The sequence below is a fragment of the Papio anubis genome, chromosome 4 (assembly GCF_008728515.1).
Source record: "Papio anubis isolate 15944 chromosome 4, Panubis1.0, whole genome shotgun sequence".
NCBI classification, from domain to species: Eukaryota; Metazoa; Chordata; class Mammalia; order Primates; family Cercopithecidae; genus Papio; species Papio anubis.
In genome coordinates this window covers 4,041,558-4,057,963 of record NC_044979.1, presented here as the reverse complement: position 1 = coordinate 4,057,963, position 16,406 = coordinate 4,041,558, and the positions used below count along the sequence as shown (strand labels likewise).

Sequence of the window (16,406 nt, the reverse complement as noted above, 5' to 3'; positions counted from 1 at the left end):
GGCCTGCAAAGAAGCCCAGCCCAGGGTCCTGTCTGTCCGGTGAGCTGGGCACGGTGAGTATGGCTGAGGAGTCACGGCCGAGCACGCAGCACTGAGCACAGATCCTGGAGGGACAGGGATGACCCTCAGCCCCCGCCCTCCGGGACCTCATGGTACAGGTGAGGAAGGGTAGGTGCTCAGGTTGGAGTCAGTGCAACTAAGGGAATCTGCATGTGCCCCTTGATGGCAGAGGGCCCCGGAGGCTTCCCTTCTCTCAGCACCCCGTGGAACGCAGCAGCACCTTCCCCAGAGGACGCCAGGTAGACTCAGTGGCCAGAGGTTGGGGGGATTCTGCACAGGTGGCTCAGGGTGTGCTGGCACATATCACCCTCACCAGGGCCCAGGGCCCTTGAGCACCCCAGTGTTCCAGCGCTGGCCTTGAACCAGGGATGGTCTTCTGGTGAGGGCTGTGGGGCTAAGAGCCTGAAGGAGGGCCCTCGGGTGAGAAGAGGCTTCTGGGAGGAGCAGGAGACAGAGGAGGGGATTTGGGGGAAGAGGGGGAGGGGAAGGGACAGGGAGGGGAGGGGAAGGGATAAGGAGGGAAGGGGGACCGCCCAGCGGAGTGGGGAGGAGACACAGGGTGGAAGGCTGGGGGTTGCCCTTGAGGTTTGGTGTCCGAGTCTGGGATCAGGGTTCTGCTGCTGGTGGGCGATCCTGCTGCTGGCTCAGCCCCAGTTCGGGCCCTGGCTGCCTCACTCAGATGAGGGGCCGGGCGTCCCTCTCCTGCTTTCCTGTGCTTGGACTGTGGCAGCCACCACACCCACCACGGAGAGGGTGGTTAATCCCCAAGGGCCCTCACCATGGAGTTGCCCCTCTCCCTGCTCACCCCAGGCCCTATGGGTGCCTTTCCTGGCCTCTGGCCTAGGGCTTTGTGGAGTGAACATTGGCTCCTCCTGCTTTTGGGGGCCACTAGCCAGTGAGGTGAGGCCAGATCTCCTGAAGGGAGGGTCCCGTGTCCCCAGAGTCAGGGGTCGGGGGTCAAGGGTCGAGGTCAGTGGGTCAGGTGGGTGCATTGCGCAGCGTGTGCTCAGGGCTGCCTGTGACCCGGAAAAGACTTTCTCAGGCCTATCCCCACCCGCACCAGCCTGGAGAGAGCCCTGTCAGGCTGAGCCCTGGGGGCTGTGCAGGTGGGGGAGGGAGAGCCCTGTCAGGCTGAGGTGGAATTTTCTGGAGCCCCGGGGGCTGTGCAGGTTGGGGAGGAGGACGCCCAGCATCGGATGAGCGGTGACTTCCGACCCACTGGGGAAGCCACAGACACGGCTGAGTCGGAGGCAAGGAGCAAGGCCTCCTGTTAGAAAGTCCCAGAAAGAAACAAACCCTCAGAGACCACCCAGAAGGCCAGGATCATCCGAGGGGCCGCCCCGTGGGGTCTCCATGGCTACACGTGCATCCTGAGGCCCAAGTCCTCCTCGCAGCGGCTTGACTGGGTGCTGGGGACTCTGCAGGGACCGCACCATCGGTGCTCCAGCTTTCAGGAAGCTCCCGCCTCGGGGTGAACAGACAGCAGGTAAAGAAGCCTCATGCAGGGCAGCAGGGGATACCCTGGAGAGGAAAGCGAGGCAGGAAACAGACACTGTGCCAGTGGCTCCTGAAGGGATGCGCACTCGGGGATCTCGGAGAGGGTCCAGGTGAGGACGGCAAGGGCAGAGGAGCCTGTGGGAGGGGTAAGCACGAGGGAGGCCAAGGCCCTGAGATGTGAGGCCCTCATCCTGCTGCAGGCGCTCTGCCTCCAGCAAGAGGTGGCTCTGGAGGACAACTCTCCACAGGCTTGGACAGCCATGCTCCCAGACAAGAGCTTCTGCTGTGCTCCCAGATGAGAGCCAGAGCCCCACCTGTCAGGAGGCCACACTCATGCCCAGGACTTCTGGGCCTCGGCAGTGCTCCCAAGGGTGTGGCACCAGGTGCAGCAGGGCTGGTATGTGGACCAAGTGCGCTGGGGAGGTGGAGGAATAGCAACATCCCGTGGGCCAACCATCTCTTGTGTGTGCACACGGCACCTGTGCACCCAAGGTCACCCGTGTGCACGCCACCTCTCCACTCCTGGCAGCAGCCACCCTTGCACCACGTGGCTCTGTGCCCTGGCTCCACAGGACTCCCTGCTGCTGCCAGGAGCAATTCCTGGAGTCCAGCTGGGGTCAGCAGGTGGAGGTAGCAGGGCCTCTGTGCTGGCTTTGGGACTGGACCAGCAGCATTGCAGACGCCCTGGCTCACCCACCTGGGCACACCTGAGGCCTCTTGCCCTTATCTCCCAGGGCCCTAGTGGTTCCCCTCCACCATCCCATCCCAAAGCTTCACCTTTCCAGTGTAGCCCCAGGCCCTAGAGCAGGCGTGTCCACTTTATTGTACACACAACGTTTGACTCGGAGCCCGAGACATGTATCTGATACAAATGGGGCTGTTCTGGATGAGGGAGGGGGCACCCAGCCCCCAAGTCCGGCTCCCCAGCTCCCTGACTGCCCTGGCTCTGCTGAGCACCTTAGAGACCATACTGGAAGCTCTCAGCGAGGCTCCTGGACCCTGGCATCCCCGAAACCCCCTGAGGGACCCACTTTGCCAGCTGCATGTCTGTGTCGCACGGAACTGTCTCCTTGCTCTGCAAGCAGGTGGAATGCAGGAGCAGGCAGGAACATCCAACCCTTCTGAGTCAGACACTCAAGAGCTCTGCAGACATGAAGACAATGCCACGCCGCCCCCTAAATGCTTTTTGTTTTGGAAAATATAGCTGTTTGTCATAAGCTGTTTACGTTGACATATAACAGGTTTATGATTGTTTTAATGAATTAATGGGTATTTTAAATGCTCTTAGTTTTGATGTCTAGTGTTTCTCGTTGGTGATTTCTAATGTCTAGTGTTTCTCGTTGGTGATTTCTAATGTGGCATCGTGGCTGCATTCAACCCCCATAAACACATGCTCCGTCAGGGCCTCCATAGCTCTTTAGACCCAATGTTTGAGTCCCGGGCTCCAGATTGTGTCTCTGCCCCTCCCTGCTCCCTCAGCCAACAGCCCGGGCAACGCCCAAGAGCTGCCCTCCCACTCGGCTCCAGGAGACGTTTAAATGGGGCCTGACTCCCGTCTCTCTGATCTAAAAGATAACCGGAAGCAGCAGAGAAAACATCTGAAGTGCTTCCTGGACACACCGGTTAGGAAGTTTCTGCACGAACCCAGGTAAGAGCTGGATTAAGTGGGAGTCCGTGGTTGGGAGGAGGGAGAACGCCTGCCTGGGCGTTTACAGAGATGAGTTTGCAGGGATAATGATGCCGGGGTTTCAGGCTTCAGGCCCAGCCCCAGGAAGAGAACGGCAGCAGGAAAAGTTAGAGAACGAGGAGGGGGAGCAGGAGGTGGAGAGCTCGGCCCCTCCTTCACTGCTGCCCTCTGGGTGACGCTCAGCGGAGGCGCCACTTTGCGGCTGCCAGGGCCCCGAGACAACCTCTGCACCGTTTATGGGATCCCATTAGGGGAGCAGCGGCCCTGCATGACCCCACAGGTGAGCAGGACACCTCATCACAGGGTAGGCATGTGAGCAGACCTCACTCTCACACAGCTGCCTCCCGGGCTGCGCAGGTCAGGTGCTGAGAACACAAAAGAAAATGAGACAAAGTCGCCACCCTGGAGTTTACAAGCTGGCGTGGGAGACAGGCTGGCACTGAGGACGACAGTGGAGAGACATTGGGCCCGGAAGAACCAGAGGTGCTGGGGAAGCCGGGTCAGCAGAGAGACCCCAGTAGAGTGGGAGCCGGAGGACGGCGGCGACTGCAGCCGACTGTTTCAGGTGGCATCCTCGTCACGAGAGGACCTTGAGCGGTCATGGGCTTCTTGGGAACCTGCCTACAGAGGAAACGATTACTGGGTGCAGATGTCTTGAACATTTATTGTATTCCACGTTGTCAGTCAATAAAACAGCTTTGCCAGCGTTAATACTGACAAAATCAAGTTCAGGCTGTAAGCCCAAGGGCTTCCAAGAAAAGTGGATCTGGTGTCCGGTGGGGGCACTGCCTGGTTCCCAGGCGGTGTCCAAACTGCAGGGAGAAACAAGGACCCTGCGGGAAGAAGGGACCTGCCCGACTGGTTCCCCCGCACCCACGTCAGGAGTTTTCCCAGAAAGCCATCCACTTTGTTAGACGCAAAATAAAGGTCATTTGGAGAAAAACCTGCCAGCAGCTGCTGCTGCTTGAAAATAGAAAAGATTTTAAAAGTAGCAGTGTTGGGAGGCCAAGGCGAGCAGATCACCTGAGGTCAGGAGTTCGAGACCAGCCTGGCCAACATGGCAAAACTCCGTCTCTACTAAAAATAAAAAAAATTAGCTGGGCATGGTGGTGCGTACCTGTAATCCCAGCTACTTGGGAGGCTGAGGCGGGAGAATCACTTAAACCTGGGAGGACGAGGTTGCAATGAGCCGAGATTGTGCCACTGCATTCCAGCCTGGGCGACAGAGCCGGACATCGTCTCAAAAAAAAAAAAAAAATGCAGCAGTGGTTTGAAATCGTGCATTTTTATATATTGTCCTCAAACATCTGAGGGAGATAAGAAAGAATATACCGCAGATGAGAATATTAATAATTATACATAATATATTATTTATATATAACATAATATAATATATTATAACATATAATATAATATATTGTTATAATGTATTATATAATATATTACATATTATAATAATATAATTATATAGGTATATCTTATATAATACATATATAATAGATTTTAACTTGATCACCTCTAATACATAATACATATATAATATATTCTATATTCTATATTATATTGTATATATTATATTTTATATAGATTATAGATTATATATAATATATAGTATAATATAGTATATATTATATTTTGTAATATATATTATTATATTATACATTATATTTTATCATATTATAAATATAATATATACATATAATATTTATATTATTTATTATATAATATTTATCAGAGGCAAACTGCCTCGTAGAAACGATCCTGTGACCTCCATCATCACATCTGACTCAGCAGCCTCCAAATCCCCTACTTTCCCTGGCAGCCGCTACCCACCTCACAGCTGTCCTTTGCAGATTAGTGTAAATGTTCCCTTAAATATTCATTTGTCCCCCAGCATTGACAGGTGAGGAATGATGTTGCTTGGGCTGTTTCTGCCCCAAGTGGCCCTGTGAAGCTGGGACCTTGGATCCCCGCTCTCATATGAGCCTCCTAAGGGGGCTCCCAGCTCCTGGACAGGGACTTCTCAAGGCCTAGGGCCCCCTCATCTGTCCAGTACAAACTTCCTCATCCAGATATCACCTTTCATTTCCCCAGGTTCTCCTCCCCACCAGACTCGGATATTTTAACTTGATCATCTCTGCAAAGACCTTATCTTCAAATACAGTTACATTCTGAGGTCCTGGTAGTTAGGGCTACAACACCCGAATTGGAGGGGACGTAATCCAGCTCCTGACAATACCACATATGACAGCTGCATCTCTGCCTGTAGTACTGTTTTTTCCAGTGAAAGCATCTTTTAGTGTATTCAGAAAGCCTCCTTTTGGGGCCAGGCCTTGCAGAGAATCCTTCAGAAACTGGACAACGCCACCCAAGGCAGTCAGTGGGGAGGACGCATTGGGTGCCTCATTGGTCCCTGGATCTGCCTCACAGTCCTCTATGTTCTTCCTCATTCCCTCTACTCTTTCTCCTCTTTGGTTGACCTTGAAGCTCATTCCTGGTGAAGGCCCTGGTGGGAGCAGTGCAGTGACAAGAAGAGCCTGTTTCCATCAGCACCCTCATGCTCTCCAGTGGTCCACTGGAGACACCTGTGACCTCCTGATGCTGAGGAGCCCAGAGTGGGCAGCCCTTGGGCCCAGGCTCCATCTGGGTGAGGCCTGTTTTATTATCAATACTCACCACAATCATTTGTGAGAGTGTAATGCTCATATTCCCATTTAATAGATGAATAAACTGAGGCAAGATGAAGTGACTCAGCTGAGGCCACACCGCAGTTTAATGGGGAAGCCAGGATGAGAGCTGGCGGCTTCTATGTCTGTGATCTACACTCTGGTGGCAGAGGACGTCAGAGACTCATGTCAATGGTGAGGAGGTGACATGCTGGTCCCTTCCATAAAAGCTGTTTCATAAAATTAAAACACACACACAGTAAAGATCCAGATTTACAGAAGTGAGCATGGGGGGCTATTTACCAGTCAACAGATCTCCCCCAGTGGTTCTTCACTTGGGGCTGAGATGCTCCTGACCGGCAGGGCCTGGGGAGAGAACTTCTTGCTCCCCCTAGAGCTGGCAGACCCATACCCAGGGGATTCTGAGCGCTAGGGGCTGGGAGCAGCATGTCCCACGTGTTTCCCAGGAGTTAGTCATGTTTGCTCCTAAAACCTATTGCAATCAAGGAATCTAATTAAACAACACAGCAACTGCAGAAACAGTGCAAAAAGAATGAGTGACTGTTTCTATGAAAACTTAGATGAACTACTTTGGAAAGATTCAGTAAAGAGCATGCCTAAATATATATACTGGGGCCAGGAGCAGTGGTTCAAACCTGTCACCCCAGTGCTTTGGGAGGCTAAGGTGGGAAGGTGGTTTGAGGCCAGGAGGTTGAAACCAGCCTGGGCAACATAGCAAGACCCTGTCTCTACAAAAAAAAAAAAAAAAAAATTCAATTGGGTGTGACGGCACCTGCCTATGGTCCCAGCTGCTCTGGAAGCTGAGATGAGAGGATCACTCCAGCCCAGGAGTTCGAGGCTGCAGCGAGCTGCAATTGTGCCACCCTGGGTGACAGAGCAAGACTCTGTCTCTAAAAAATACGTAAAATATGCACATCCAGATACAGTATTATGTGTGGGCGAGACACCAGTAAAAGATGGAAACAATCATAAAAGTCAGGCAGAATTCCACCTAAGATTATCTTTAACTCTCAATCTACCTTGTTTTAAAATCTTTTAATGAGCCATAAAAGACATATGACTAGTCTTTATTGTACAACTTGATGAATTCTGATCCTGTGGCCAAACAGTTTAACACAGAGAACATTCCAGCACTCAGAAAGCTCCCTAGTGCCCTCGTCGGTTGGTGTCTGTCAACCCCAAGGATGTCACAGTCATTTGGACTCCCCTGGCACAGTCATTCCACTTAGAGACCCTGGCAGAAGTCCCAGATCATAATCAGGAGAGAGATTTACACAAGAAGGGGCAGAAAGCCCTAGTCAGTAGTGAACCCAACTCCAAAATCACCCTACGCTCAAAAGAAAAGTGAAACTGTACTTTTTATGTTTGAAATTTAAGTAAGATAGATGTATTTTTATTAAATCATTCCAACCTTTACAACTTTTCTATTCATCAGCCAATGAGCCAGAGAAAGGGGGTTTCTGTTGCAGTCAGAGTATAAAAATGAGCTGCAATTTTCAAAATTTGACCTCATCTAACTTTCTCCAGCTATGCCGTTCCCGGAGCGTCCTCGGTCCAGTGCTTGGTGCATAAAATGTAGTAAAAAGGCGGCACCACCACACCAAACGCTGGGGTGTCTGTAGCAGTGAGTGCGTCTCACGGGGATTTTGTCTGAATGCCTGTTCCTCCGCTCGCCTAATCCATGGAGGTCAGGGAACCACCTACCTCAACGCACACAGTAGGTTCTTAATAAATGTTGGTCCGTGGAAGTCAAGTCAGCCCCTAAAGGAAGAGTAGGAAACAGGTGTGCAGGGAGGGAGGAATAAAGCTGCCCTGGGCCTGCCAGGCCTGGAGCCACCCCGCAGGGAGCTCTGGAGCCAGACAGCCTCCGAGCACCCCCAGCTGAGGGAAGGAGCTGGGCACAGCCCTGTGTCCTGTCTCTCAGCCAGTGGAGGAGGAGCTTGGTCAGTCCCTACAAAGGCTGCAGTGGAGATCCGGCACCCCAGTACCCACCTACCCATGAAGGCACAGGAGGAAAATTCCAGAAACAAGGAGGCCCTTGTGAAGCCACACAGGTGTGGAACAGCGTGGCACGGAACTCCCGCAATGCCCATACCCCGTGAGGACCCCAAGGTCCCCATCTGTCCCTGGATGTAGTACAGTGGTTGTCCTCGAAGCCACTGGGGTCTCGGCCTGCTGGCTCTGCCCACATCCCGTACTGGACGCCCTGGCTCATAACCCCTCCCCACAGCACCCCCTCCTGCATTCCTTGGCTCACCCATGGGTCCCTCTTGGGAACGGCTCCCCAACTCCACTGCTTCAGGGAGAAGCAGCTTAATGCTTCCCGAAGCTTCTCCAGCCCCACCCCACTTACCCCCATGATGTGAGCGCTTGGACCCACCGTCCCAGTGACCCTGCCTCCATGGTAAAAGAGGGCCTGAATGGGGGTTCTTCTATGCGGGAGTCACGGGCTGATTTCAGAATCTGCTGACTGTTATTGTGCTGCCTACACAGAAAAATGAACATAAGAGCTACAATTTGCATAAAAATTCGGGATTTAGGGAGCCCCCATAGAATCCCAAGACCAAAGACAGGTCTGTCGATGAGAAAATTTGGGGAAGTGACACCCGGTGTCCTAATCCTCTGAAGCCCAGAACATGTGTGCACTGCGGCGGGGCTGCCCCGGAGAAGGTTCAGGCGACCTTCAGGTGAGGACTCCAGGCCCTTCCAGAGAACATTCCTGAGCCCTGCGCCAACTGCCCTCCGTTCACTCCGCTCCAAGGGGGTCTCAGAAACCCTCAAAAGAGTGATAAGAAGCCATCTTACTAACGAATCTCTGTCTCTTGCTGTGTACCATATTTAGAACTCTTTCTTAAGCTGATATGAATTTTGCTAAAAGCACACAGAGAATGTTTTCTCATTGCCTTCCTCTCTGAGTCACGTATTCCATTCCCCCAAACACTCCCACATTTAGTAATGTGAAAAACAATGAAAGATTGGAAAGCCCATAGATGAAGGTTAAATCAATTCTGATAGACCCTGATGTGTGACAAAATACAATGCAGCCATTTAAAATGATGGAATAATACTTGAAATATAAAAAAGTTTAAAATGCAAACCCCAGAAGCATCTACAGTACATCCCCAATTTTCTAAAACACACAGGCATACATAGGCTTCTGAGAAATGATTAGAAGGAAATATGCCAATGTGTTAATATTGGTTATCTCTGGTAAGACTAAAGGTGATTTTAATTTTTTTTCTTCTTTCCTGTGTTTTCCAAATTTTCCATGGTAAGCATACATTGATGTTAATTTTTTGATTGAAAATTCTACTGGCTCTGTGGCCTGTCCTGTGTAATCACAGCTGAGCTCACTCATCCTCTGGGCTTTGGAACCGTAGCGAGGAAGGCAGCCTTTCCCCAGTGTGCCCTTGGGTTATCCAGATCCACCCAGAGCCTGGGTCTTGCTGGGTGCTGCCCGGGGGATGCCAGGACACGGCTGAGTGTTGGCCACAGCTGAGTGCAGACACACATGGTGCAGAGCACAGCGTGATGCGCTGCGGGACGATGGGCTTTGCAAACCCCAGGAAGGGACAGCGGCTAGGTGCTCTGCCCCAAGTCCAGCCCACCAGGCCTCAGTGAGCACCCCTGGCTGTGACTTGGGCCAGCCCTCAATCCACTCAGCCCCTGCCTCTCTGAACATGCCCTGCCCTCCTGCCGGGCTGGCTGGGCTCTAGGAGGGAGTGTCCTGTGCAGGGCAGGAGGCACATGTGAGCTCAAGGACACACCAACCCTCTCACTAGTCATGTGTTGGGCCCAGCACACGCCCGCTCTCTCGCTGCTCACCCCCACCAAGGTCAAGCTTCTGAACCCCTTCTTAGAGACAAGGAGACCTGGGCTTGGCCCTCGAGTTCACGGAGTCGCCAACATGACATACATTAGGTATTTGTCCTAATGCTCTCCCTCTCCTTTCCTCCCAGGTGAGCAGGTCCTGGGCACAGCCACACCCAAACCAAAGGTGCCCTTGGACAGGTCACTGTCTTCATTGCTCAGGCTGGTTTGAGTCAGGTTCCCATCACTTGTAACAAATCCCCTGGATTCCCAAGCCTCCGACCACACCCCTGCCTCAGGTCCTGTGCACTGCCCCAGCCTACAGCTCTCATCACCTTGCAGCCCATTCACCACTTTCAGCATCATCTCATTTTCCAACAGGCTGAAATCCAAATGTGGTCACTCTCATGATCCAGTACTCCCCGTGACTTGGTCCTAATCTGCATCTCCACCATCATTGCCTATCATTCACTAGATATGCACACGCCTACGATTGCAGGTACTCAGATCATGAGCACATATTGGATGAAGCAGCAAACAGCCCTGCCCCCGGGGGGAAGACAGACACCAAATGGGGAACATGATAAACAAGTAAATTATATAGTATGTGAGGAGATTGTAAGTGCTTCGACAGAAAAGAAGAAGGAAGGGAGGAGGGAAGGAAGGGAGGAGGGAAGGAAGGAAGGAAGGAGGGAAGGAAGGAAGGAAAGAAGGAAGGAAGGAAGGAAAGAAAGAAGGGAAGGAGGGAGGGAGGAAGGCAGAGGGGGAGGGAGGGAAAAAGGAAAAAAAGAAAGAAAGAAAATCTCCCTTTTCCAAAAACGAGAATCCTGGCTTCCAACAGCACTGATGGCATCTTGTATTTGCTCAATCCTACAAGACAGAAAATCATTACAGAATTGCTGCCCTGCACCAAAGTGAAAGCAAACCCACAAGTCGAGTTTGCAGATATTTGTTTGCAGGTCAAGGGTTGTGGTCAAGGTTCCACGTTCAATGTTACTTCAGTTAGTTTCTGTTGTGTGGTGCTGGGGTTGGTTTGTTGGTTTGGCTTCTTGACCTGTTTTGATTTGGTTTGGTTTTGGCGTGGTCATGTTACTATCTGACATACGATTAGCTCCTATTTCCCACACGCTGTGATAAACGTTGATAATAAGTCAGTCTCTGTAGACCAGCTGGATTGTGTATTCTCCCTGCTAACCCCAGAGCACACTGAAGGCAGGTGCTTATTATCTTATTCATCTTTATGTCCTTAACACCAATCACAATTTCTGTCATAGAGTAGGTGCACAGTAGATATTTGTTAAATTCAACCACTGAACCTAAAGGGTTTCTGGATAACTTTTTTGCAAAATCCCTGTAAATGCCATAATAAACAATTTGCCTACATTTTCATAGACTAGCATCCAAACCACAAGGAATGTATGAATAATTCAGACATATGAAGAGGAGATGAATGACTCAGAATTTAGAACCCCACCTACTGTCCCCTGGTGAGGGGCCAGGGCTGCTCTCCAAGACCTACCTCAAGCCCTGTGCAGAACACGTAAGGTTCACCCACCTCCGAACGGATGCTGTGCTCCCTCCGCCTCAGGCAGGGTGCTCCCGCACACACGGGCAGCTGCTCAGACAGAGATGGTATCAGGGCCCGTGGGGATCTGGGAGTCTTGACGCTCGTGGGAAGACCGATAGACTTCTAGGATGCCTTTCATGGAGCGGCTGGGGACAAAGTTGTGAATGCAGCGGCCAAAAGATCTGCAGTCCGTTGTGGGTTGAGTAGAGCTCCCCAGTGTGCCGGCAGCATAGGGAAATGCTCAGGAAAACGTGATGGCAGGTGTCCACTCTGAAAGCAGCCACGAGTCTTTGCTGAGGTCCTGCCGGGTCAGATCCTACGCTGGATACAACAGGGGAAGGCATGCGTTTGAAAGGATTTCTCAGCCGCAGACGCGAGCCACACATCGCGCTCAGTGAGAGACTGACGTCCAGGAACGTGGGCCGAGGTACAGCGGTGGGTCAAGGAGGCTGGACTTGAGAATGACTTTCAGCCGCCAGGATCTGGTGACCAGCTGGATGTCAGGGACAGAAAGAAAGGCCCAGATGGGGAAAACTCAGGGCTTCCCACGTGGGAGGCTGCTCCACTCACCTGGACCCGAAGGGTCCTGGGGAAAGGGCCTATTTGACAGCAGAATGAGCCGCTCAGAAAACAGGAAAGAGAAGACATCATTTCAGACCTGAGGCAGCGCAGACCTATTTGGAAAGAGGAAATACACAGATGAAGCCCTAAAATCAGTCAGGTGAAAGGAAAATAAAATCTCAGGACCCAGTTCATTCTGCCAAAGGGAAAAGCGAAGCTGGGAGCTGAGGCATGCAAGCCTCTGCCTTTCCTTCTGCTCCAGAGCAAATCGCTGCAGAGAGCAGGCCGGGGGTCTCCACGGGGAGCTGCTCTTCTGCTGACTTTATCTTATGCAAAGATGTGCTGAGCACCAGACAAATACATGATGGATGATTCCTGTACCCCTGCTTTCCAGGGCGACGTGTGGATTCAGACATGTGACCACACCCCCTCCCCTTCCCCTCCTGCCTGCTTTTCCTCTTTCAGTACTAAATCAAAATCCTCTTTGGAAAAATCAGATCTCAGGTTGTTCCTGAGGTTTCGTGTTCCTTTTCCCCAGGCACATTCTGAATGCTGGCAGAATAAACCTCGGAGCTGATTGAGGCCTGTCTCCGGCACTTTTTGGTTTACAACTATAAAGGGTGACTGCACAAGGGCTGAGATAAATGACAAGAAATTTATTGGAAAGACATGGTGGTCATCCTGGAAGCCTTCCTGCAGCGGGGGAGACTTAAGTCAGGCTTTAAAGACCATGAGAGGTGACCAGGAGAATATCCCTAAACGAGAAGGCAAATACTCAGAACACACAAGCCTCTCAATCAAAAATTCTGTTTTAAGATAAAACGCTGGGCCGGGCGCGGTGGCTCAAGCCTGTAATCCCAGCACTTTGGGAGGCCGAGGCGGGTGGATCACGAGGTCAGGAGATCGAGACCATCCTGGCTAACATGGTGAAACCCCGTCTCTACTAAAAATACAAAAAACTAGCCGGGCGCGGTGGCGGGCGCCTGTAGTCCCAGCTACTCGGAGGCTGAGGCAGGAGAATGGCGTGAACCTGGGAGGCGGAGCTTGCAGTGAGCCGAGATCACGCCACTGCACTCCAGCCTGGGTGACACAGCGCGAGACTCTGTCTCAAAAAAAAAAAAAAAAAAAAAAAAAAAAAAAAAAAAAAAAAAAAAAAGATAAAACGCTGGTGGAGGGGGACAGAGAGACAGAAGCAGAGAGGGACAGAAAGAAAGGGAGGGGGAGAGGAAGGGAGAGAAATAGACACAGAGGAGAGCAGAGAGGAGGAGAAAAGAGAGGGAGAGTAAGAGGGAGCAGGGAGAGAGAAGAGGAGGGAGAAACGTTTCATTTTGCTTGGGGACAGAGCACTTATGAAAACAATTGAAATCTGTCCAGGAAGTGCCTTCCTATTTTCTTTCTGCTTCTCTCTAAGTAAATAATCTAAAGCCTCATGTCAAGTTGTTTGCGTAGCTCTAGTAGCTAAGGTGAGTTTATTTAATTAAAGTGATGATTTCAGGCCGCCACCGGGAGTGAATCAGAACTGTCTCCTCGCTGCTCTTCAAAACCCCATCAAGGTGACTCTCTCCGCCCGACCCTGGAGGCTATTTTTATCCTCTTGATCTTGGTGTGATTAGTAAAGGCAATTAAGCAGCCGGATCAAAGCTCAGGGCCTCACGCCTTTTAGATGTTCCTTAACAACCCTGGCAGGGTTCGCAGGAATAAGCCTGTGCGGAGGCAAGTGTGGCCATGAATAAACATCGCCTGAGAAGGCGGAGGGCTGCTGGGCAGACAGGAGCAGGAGGCCATCCAGGGAGGGGCTGGGAGGCAGGGAGCCCCGTCCCACTGCTCTGGGGTGCCTGTCCCCTTCTGTGCCCTGTGCCTGTGCCTCCTCCTAAGAAGATGAATTCTTTGGGGTTTATGAAGAACCTCTCTCTTCTGCCTTAATTCAGTAAGAGTCAAGCCCCTTCTGCTGTCCACAGCCATAAATTGAAGGCAACTGTAGGCCCCTGAGGCCCACCCTAAATTTTGCTGTGGTTTTTCTTAAAAAATAAAAGTGCACTGCATTTTTAAAAAGAATTCCTGAGACACAAGGACCAGTCAGTATTTACAGGCTATAAAACAAATAAACCAGGTTAGCCTCATTTTCCCATGGAACCTGTGTGAGGGGCTTAGAGGCGTCAGGGTTCAGTCAGGCTTCCCACAGCAGGGCAGCTCCCAGAAAGAGGAGGAACCTGAGAGCGCACAGACGGGCAGGGACCGCGCTCTTGCCCAGGCCCACAGCTGGCGGGCAGCAGACCCTGGCCTGGACCCTGGGCTCGGACCCCTGGCTGGATGCCGTGTGATGCTCCACAGGCTGCTCCACAGCTGCTGCAGGAAGGAAGGAGCGGGACGGGGAGCAGTGGCGTTTGGAAGTCAGAGTTTCCACAAGCACCATTTAAGTGCATGGATTTCCCTCCCAGGGATTTCCTTCTTCCTAGACCTTGGGGGCCTTCATCTCCAGCCTCTCCGAAGGAATAAATTCTCAGAAAAACAGGATTCACACAGCATAGCCTGCCAGAAGCCTGTGCCACTGCGTAAGTATGAGCGACTACGGAAGACAAAGTGAACTCCACAGCCGACGCTATGATACACTCGAGCCTCGTCCAGGGCGTTTGTGGAGCACGTGGGACCTCCCTGCCATCCAGAAGCACAGAGGAGGCGTGTCCCCACAAGAATGCCAGGAACAAAGAGAGGGAATTCTTTCGCATCCAGAGGCCTCCAGTGAGGGGCACTGGCTGCCCTGGAGGTGACAGAGAGGCCACGTCAGCTACCTGCTGAGATGGCACTGGGAGCCTCGTGGAGCGGAGCAGCTGATCCCATCCAGGGTGCCTGCTGCAGGCCTTTCACCACCTGGAAAGTCATTGGGAGAGGAGCTTGTTCAGGCTCTGATGACCCTGTCAGACAGACAGACAGAGTCCAAGAGAAACAGAGACACAGAGAAACAGAGAGAAGCAGAGACAGACCAAGAGAGAAAAAAAATACAGAGACAGAGACAGAATCAGAGTGAGACAGAGAGACCAAGGCAGAGACCCAGAAAGAGAAAGAGAGAGATACAAAGAGACAGAGACAGAAATGGAGACACGTGTGTCTCCCAGGCCGCCGTCCCGCCCAGTGCCAGGCCTGGCTGCAGTCTTGCCCCCGGTGCCCAGAGAGCCCTTCTCCCATCACGGGCCGTCTCCGCCAAGCCATGTGCTGAGCATCACCTCCTGGGAGCCACAGTGCCCCTCACACCTGCAGCGAGGACTGAGGAAGCTGCAGATGGGAGCCAGTGACACAGCCAGCTGGCATCAGGCCTGGGGTGACAAGGTGCATGGCACGGCCAGGACAGCCCTGTGCAGGGGACGGAAGCTCAGGAGACAAGGTCAGAGGTGGTGGGGCCCCGCCACAGAGGGCACCGAGGGGAGGAACTGGGGCTTTGTTTCGCAGAGTGTGAGTGGAGGCCATGAAACTGAGCCTCACGCACCCCCAGCCACCACGGCAGCCTCATCAACGGCCCCGCTGCTGCTGCGGGAATCGCCCACACTTCCCACAGACTTCCTACCAGTCCTGGGTGCAGGGGGCACCAAGGCAGGCCCTGTCCTGGGAGGCATGGGAGCCTGCTGAGGGCTGGTTTGGCGGGAGTAACGGTGGCCGGTTCTGGGAAGTAAAGAGCCCCCCGCCTGAGCTGGCCAGCTTCCACGGGGGGCAGCACAGCCGACCTCACGTCACCAGTGGCTCACACGTGGACTGTTTGCAGGCCTGCTCTGCTGAGCTGTGTGAGCTGCCCGAGTGGCCCCAGCACCTCCCAGCTGATGCCCCCACCTGCAGTCCCCAGGACGCACCCGCTTCCTGCAGGCTCAGACCCCACGGCAGTCTGTGCTCCCAGCCGCCACCAGTGCTCACCCGTTTTCTCCTGCAGGTGTTTTTCCCAATAAAATCCGTGCATCTCTCATCCTGTCTTGGTGTCTGCTTCTCGGGAGACAGTCTCACACAGGAAACATGTCGTCAGCTGTGGGGGGTGGGGGGGGGGAGATAATTACCACGAGCCATGCCAGGACCCAAGAAAGGAGCGGCGGTGCCCTGCAGTAGGAGGCGGCAGCTGGATGGAGAATCAGCAGGGGCAGTGGCATGGCAAGCCCACCCCTCCCAGGGTTTGTGACTGTGATCTGCTGACGGGCCGGACGGGCACTAGCAGGTCACTATCGAGACGTTAGATGCTGCAAAGCACGAGGCACTCCTCATAAGAACTCAGTAGTCATTAGAGGTCCTGTGTGGGAACAGTGCCGTTCATTACAATTGATCAGTGTTTGATATTGAAAGGGTCCGACCAAAGTGCCTGCAGGATGCAGAAAGCGGGTGTGATTAGCACAGGAGAGTTCAGAATCGCCTCACGCCTGCTTCCCAAGCTCCAGAGACACTTTCTGCAGCAGCCGCACTCCTGACAAATGTGGCTACAGGTGGGATTTGGAGGAACCAAGTGTGATTTCTTTTTTTTTTTCCTTTTTTTTTTGAGACAGAGTCTTGCTCCGTCGCCCAGGCT

General features: G+C 52.6%; 1 protein-coding gene across 7 annotated transcripts in view; it reads right to left on the bottom strand.

The window, feature by feature from the left end:
* Positions 1-4,507: 4,507 nt before the first annotated feature.
* Positions 4,508-16,406, bottom strand: part of LOC103883366 — a 34,017-nt gene continuing 22,118 nt past the window's right edge. For 3 of the 7 annotated variants that reach the window (XR_004183071.1, XR_004183070.1, XR_001901377.3), the window contains 7 exons: positions 15,770-15,875; positions 11,879-11,982; positions 11,297-11,629; positions 8,285-8,416; positions 7,636-7,692; positions 5,921-6,140; positions 4,508-4,551 (listed from right to left, as the gene is read on the bottom strand). The gene's annotated coding sequence lies outside the window, so the exon portion shown is untranslated. The remainder of the gene's footprint in view (positions 4,552-5,920; positions 6,141-7,635; positions 7,693-8,284; positions 8,417-11,296; positions 11,630-11,878; positions 11,983-15,769; positions 15,876-16,406) is intronic. The other 4 variants (XR_004183072.1, XR_004183073.1, XR_004183074.1 and 1 more) reach the window with 4 other exon arrangements.